General features: G+C 47.8%; 2 non-coding genes across 2 annotated transcripts; both read right to left on the bottom strand.

The window, feature by feature from the left end:
• Window positions 1–1,499: 1,499 nt before the first annotated feature.
• Window positions 1,500–1,571, bottom strand: TRNAQ-UUG (transfer RNA glutamine (anticodon UUG)). Its single transcript has one exon. It is a non-coding gene; the product is annotated as a tRNA-Gln (tRNA).
• A 225-nt stretch (window positions 1,572–1,796) lies between these two features.
• On the bottom strand, window positions 1,797–1,868 carry TRNAM-CAU (transfer RNA methionine (anticodon CAU)). Its single transcript has one exon. It is a non-coding gene; the product is annotated as a tRNA-Met (tRNA).
• Between the last annotated feature and the right edge of the window lie 4,326 nt (window positions 1,869–6,194).

Genomic DNA, 6,194 nt, shown 5'->3' with positions numbered 1-6,194 from the left:
GAAGCAGAGTGCATGGTCTCATGTCTGGACAGAGACTGGCCCCTGGACTTTCTGAATAAGGATAGGCCATGTGTTTGGGGTTTTTGTTTGTTTGGTTTTGGTTTTTTGATTCACAGATGTAGTGTATTGGATAAGAGACCCATGGCACTAGTCTTTCTAAGGCTACACTGAAGCTGTGAAAAGCCTGGCTTTTTAACAGAAAAACAATACCTTCCTTTCCGTGTCCCTGTAAAAAGTGTTCCACATTAGTTTTACGTGGTTATTTCCAAAAGCTTGACAAACAAACTCTTAAGCACAGCGTTCTAAGAGTGGATGTTACCCTTAGTGAGTCACGCAAGTAGTGAATTGTATGAGGCATACAGCACTAGTATTCCTAAGGCTACACTGAAGCTGCGAAAAGCTTAGATTTCAAGGAAAAACTATCTTTCTTACCATCTCCTTGTAAAGACTTGCTTTTAAATTAGATTTATATAGATGTTCCTTACACACTTCATGAAAAACTTTAGGCACAATGTTCTTTCAGTGAAAGTTAATTATTTTCAAGCCACATATTTTGAAGACAAGGAGAGCAGGTGGCAGAATGGAAGTCTGATTTTTAAATTGAAATCAAATTGCACATACACATACGTGCACATGTGTGTGTGTATGCGTGTTGTATCCATAAGTATATAAGGCACACACATATATACACGTGCACATATCCCTGCATGCACATACATGGATACATGCATGCACACATACTGGTATGTGTGTATGTGCATACATGTGCATGTGTGTGCATACGTACCCATGTGTGCTGGCATGTGTACGTGTGTGTGTACGTGTGCAAGGACATACATGCACATGTAAGCATATAAGCGCACACAGACACATACGTATATACACATACACACGTAAGCATATACTTGGGCACACCAGTATGAAATATTGGTGTCAGTGAGAAGAGCAGGTGCACCTGTGGACAGTGTCACTCTCAAGAGCCTTCCCTATGACAGTAGCGGCCCACGTGCCCAGTGGAAAGGACCCGTTTCTGCATTTGCATGAAGAGTAAACAGTCTGTGCTGAAAGCTCATCAGTGGAGAAGGTTAAAGTAATTGTCTGTCCTGACGTGGGATTCTAGAGGTTAAACATGCATAATGGGACATCTCAGAACAAGAGTATGAGCCCCTTTGGTCTCCTTATTTTTTAATTTTTTTTTTTTTTGGCTGCACCGCACCGCACCATGCAACTTGTGGGGTCCTAGTTCCCTGACCAAGGAATCAAACGAGGGCCCTGAGCAGTGAAAGCTCAGAGTCCCAATGACTGGACCACCAGGGAATTCCCCTAGTCTCCTTTTTTTTTAAAGCCAAACTGGGGAGCAGGGTGGGAGATGGGGGAAGGACATTAAAAAGAACAAAGAGATCAGGAAATCAGAGTTACCACCTATCTTGTGCCAGACCAGGTCCCCGTGTTTCACTGCCGGGGACATGAGAGGAAGACAAAATGGCCACAGGCAAAGCAGGTTCTACTGAGATTTGAACTCAGACCACTGGATTCAAAGCCCAGAGTGCTAACCATTATACCATAGAACCATACACTACTATGTCCTCTTGCTGGCCACCCTTGGCCTAAGTGCTCCTGGGAAGGGCCAAAAGGGGTACACAGGTCTCACTGAGATTTGGACTCAGATCCCTGGACTCGGCGTCCCAGAGTGCTAACCGTTACATCATAGAACCAGCTGTTACCCGTCCACAGGTAGGCCTTGCCAGAAAGCTGGGGACCCAAAAGCCAGCTATAGCAGGCAAAACATTAGCTCATAGCAGAGGATGGTTTCGATCCATCGACCTCTGGGTTATGGGCCCAGCACGCTTCCGCTGCGCCACTCTGCTGTAACTTACTTCCTCTCTCTGCCTGCCTTTGACAAGCGCTACAGCCTCCCCAGGGCACAGCCTAGCAGACGAAAGAAATGCGGGTGGGGGCGGGGGGGCATCCTCTGCAAGTGCCGGTTTATGAATAAAGTGGACTTTTGCTCTTCCTCCCTCAGCTTCTTACCCAGAGAAACCTCTGAATTCATGTCCTTTTCTGCTGTTTAAAAAAAAAGTCAAGAAACACAACCTTCAGCCCAGAGTGTCCTTGGACAATGGTGGCAGGTTCTGTACTGCAGTGATGCTGGCTGGATTTCGGAAAAGAACAAAAGCAACGTTTCTCCCCATCATTTGAAAAAGACTCCTAATTTGTCCAATTATCAATAAACTATTCTTTTAACTCAGCTTCTTCTCTTCACCTACTTCTTCCCCATGGCCAAGGAAGCTGTTTCTTCCATACAAAAATGCTTAAAATTAAAATGTTATGAATTCTTGCTATTCAGCTTTATAATTTGAAGAAAAACATTAAAAATAACTTTGCATTTCAAAGAAGTAGAAACTGTTCCCTCAAGAACATTCTGGATATAAATCCTTTGGGGGAAAAAAATCTTTCAATTTTTTCAGAGACTGAAACTGCTGGAGTTCTATGGCCAGACTATGAGCACCAGGACACTCAAAGGACATGAAACTATTTTTTTTAACTTTTTATTTTATACTGGAGTATAGTTGATTAACAATGTTGTGTTAGTTTCGGGTGTAAAGCAAAGTGATCCAGTTATACACGTATCTATTCTTTTTCAAATTCTCTTCCCATTTAGGTTGTTACATAATACTGAGCAGAGGTCCCTGTGCTATACATTAGGTCCTTGTTGGTTATCTGTTTTAAATATAGTAGTGCGTACATCAGTCCCCAACTCCTTAACTGTACCCGCCCCCTTCCTTCCCCCTTGGTAACCGTAAGTTCATAATTCTGTTTCTGTTTTGTAAATAAGTTCATTTGGATCATTCTTTTAGCTTCCGCATATAAGCAATACCATACGACATCTGTCTTTGTCTGACTTACTTTGCTCAGTATGACAATCTCTAGGTCCATCCATGTTGCTGCGAGATTTTAATTCTTTTTAATGGCTGAGTAATATTCCATTGTATATATGTACATCTTCTTTAACCATTCCTCTGCTGATGGACATTTAAGTTGCTTCCATTTCTTGGCTGTTATAAACAGTGCTGCAGTGAACGCTGGGGTGCATGGAACTATTTCTACAAGCAGGGCTAAAGGAAGACACAGGCACAGTATGCAGTTCAACACTGGCCACAGCGCTAAGCCGCCAGAATCCTAAGGCCTGGAAGCTGGAGTTCCTGGACCCAGTGAGAACAGGAGCTGTGGCCTTCTTCCCTCGCAGGCTGTGGACCCTCAGCTAAGCAGGGAAGAACTGAGGAACACCCCACGCCTCCTCCCCAACCCACCCCAACCTCTAATTTTGCCAGTTCCTCCCATTGGCTGCAGCCACTCAGCTCTCTTGCCCTCCAGTTTCCTGTTGGTCTTAGGGAAGAGGAAGGTAGAGATGGATTTAGAGGGGAGGGAGAAGACACCCAGAACTGCAGAACACAACTGGAATCCCGAGGTACAACCACCTTGCCAAGGGCGTCGAAGGGAGAGTGAGGATGAGGGAGGAACTTTAGCAAAGGTCTGGGCAAAGCCACCTGGCAGGGACTTCTACAGCTTCGGTGATACATCCAGCACAGGGAGGCACAAGGAGCAGCGCCTGGCTCACAAGATCAAGACAGACCTGCAGTTGCCTTGGGGGATGAAACTTCCTGAAATGCACCCACAGGGCTGTCCCATGAGACTAAATCTCCACCACCGGGGTCTAGGATACTCTCTGAGCCTGATACATCTAGCCATATAGGTACGCTCTGAGGCAAAAAGGTGGCCACTGGGAGAAGACAGAGGGGACCTCTCATCAATGCCCCAGGCAGGGCCTGGGAAAAACCTGACAGGAGGATTGGAGACAAAGAGCTCTGCCGATGAGGTGTGCCGACAGACTTCTCTGAAGGGGCCGAGAATCTGAGAAGATCCATGTTCCATGGCAAGCTCTTCCAAAGGTCTCTCCTGTGGAAAAGGCTGAACCAGGTGGCCTAGGTCATCTGCAGATGTCTGTCAGACTCCGTCTTCACCCCTCCTAGTGATGCTGGCTCAACCGTCGGACCGAATTGGCCGTGGGGACAGGGAAGGAGACTGTGCTGCGCTCAACAACATGGACTCTCCCAGCGAGCCTGCCCTGGCTGACTCCCACGTACCAGTTTTAGTGGCCAACCCTAAATCGCAATATCGGCTGCGGCGCAGAGCAGGCAGCCAGCCCCTTGAGGGCGGGACCCCGTGGGAACAGACCCTAATTCGGAACCTGGACTTATCTGCTTTCCCTTGGGGATCCCCACCGTCGTCGCACCCTAAACAACACCGCTCCCGGCAAACCACGGGGCTTTACAGTGACAGGCCTCTGCTCCCGGGAAGGGATTTCACTTTTCAGTACCTCATCACCCGAGGCAGTGCCCTAGAAAAGCGTGTCAGCGCCTGTTTCTCTCCTCAGCACAGCCGAGGCGTGAGAGCGCAGGAGCAAAGCGAAGGACCGCTGCGTTCCCGCTGACAACTGTGCCCAACTGCTGGGGAGGAGGCCGCCCCGCCTTCCGCCTGAAACACCGTCGCACTCGGGGCCCGGGGCCCACTGCCAAGCGCGGCACCCGCTCCACGCGTCGCCGCAGCAGGCGGCGGACGGCGGCCATAAGCCCACAGCCTCCACCCGGCCTCCTTAGGTCTCGGCGGAAGCGGGTTTCTGCGTCGGCGCGGCGCCGGCAGTCACGTGGCAGCGGTCACGCGGGCGGGCACTCACGTGCCCTGCGTGCGTCGGCGTCGGCGTCCGGCGGCAGCGCTGCCCCCAGCCCGTAGCGGGTGGCGTGCGTTTCACACCTAGCGGTGTTGACCCGGGGAGCCTGGTGGCCGCGCCCGAGGGCAGGGCGACCTCGGGGGCTGCCTGCTTCGCGGGGCCGCGCTGATTGACGCCCCGGCCGCGTAGACGCTGCGCGCGCCGGGTCGGGCCCCGGTGCTCTGCTCCCCGCGGGGTACGGGATGGGTGGGGTCTCCAGCTAGTGCAGTTTGGAGCGCCCCTTTTAAGAAGAATACGAAATTAGGTACGAAGGTGAATGTTGATTAGAATAAGTAAACACAACAAGCTGCAAATTATACACAGCTGATTAATATCACAAACTTCAAACAAAACATTTAAAACATTTCAACATAACCACTAGTTAACTGCCTAATACACCTTTTTTTTTTTTTCTTTTCTTTTCTTTTTTTCCTTTTAGTTGTGGAATGCGGGGTCTAGTTTCCTGTCCAGCGATCGAACAGGGCTCCCTGCATTGGGAGCGCGGAGTCTTAACCAATGGACCACCAGGGAAGTCCCAAGTTTTTCTAAATTTTTGAATGCAGACCTTCATTACTCCTCTGTATGGGAGTGATTTGGTAATGCTGTTTGTATAAGGGTAAATAGAAAGATAATTGTCTTGTCTTTAGCAGGGTTAATCAAATTTTGCTTTTTATTAACAGTTTAGAAAAGATTGTACAGTGTTGCATTCTTTTGGTGATGTTGCATACTCTTTCAGGGTTGCCATCAGATTTGGTGTGTCTGGAGGAGGGGACCCACCTCCCATCCGTGGCGGCCTCACAATGGCTTGTTAGGAGCTTTGTGTCATGTATTTCATGATTTGTATTTCATGTCAGATCAGGAAGAAATGGAAAACGTTTTCCGTGCTTGCTTTTCTCATCTTCACTAATTGGATCGCATACCTGTGTGTGTTTCTGCCCTCCTTGCAGAAGGAGCCTACTCTGTTTTCATGATTTGTGAGGCCAGTTAAACACGTTCATGTGCTTTGTGTAGTCGTCATGATTTTTGACGCTTCTAAAGATATCCACTAATGTGAAAGTCTACCTGATGTAAGTGATGTCTGTCTTACTGAAAACTGTACACAAGCAAAACAATACAGGCAATGTTTAGTCTTGGAATAGTTTAGTCTATATTATGTAGCAGTTTTCATGTTAAAAAATAACTTTCAGAATGTTTCAAGAAGCATCTTTTTTGTCCATTGTACTTTGATTCTTTGTAAATGGGATCGCAATTTTGAACGAATGAATTTTTCACTAAACAGGGTTGGGGGAATCATTGTTCATTCTAACAGGTTTAGTGAAGCATCACAGTAATCAATGAAGTAAAAAATCAGTGGGTGGCGCCACCTGGTGTGTCCTGCCGAGTGGACTGCTTGTGGTTTTCCTTTCTGTTACCATCATCTTCCTTC

The sequence above is a fragment of the Hippopotamus amphibius genome, chromosome 17 (genome assembly GCF_030028045.1).
Source record: "Hippopotamus amphibius kiboko isolate mHipAmp2 chromosome 17, mHipAmp2.hap2, whole genome shotgun sequence".
Taxonomy (NCBI): Eukaryota; Metazoa; Chordata; class Mammalia; order Artiodactyla; family Hippopotamidae; genus Hippopotamus; species Hippopotamus amphibius.
This window is presented reverse-complemented; position numbering and strand designations above follow the sequence as displayed.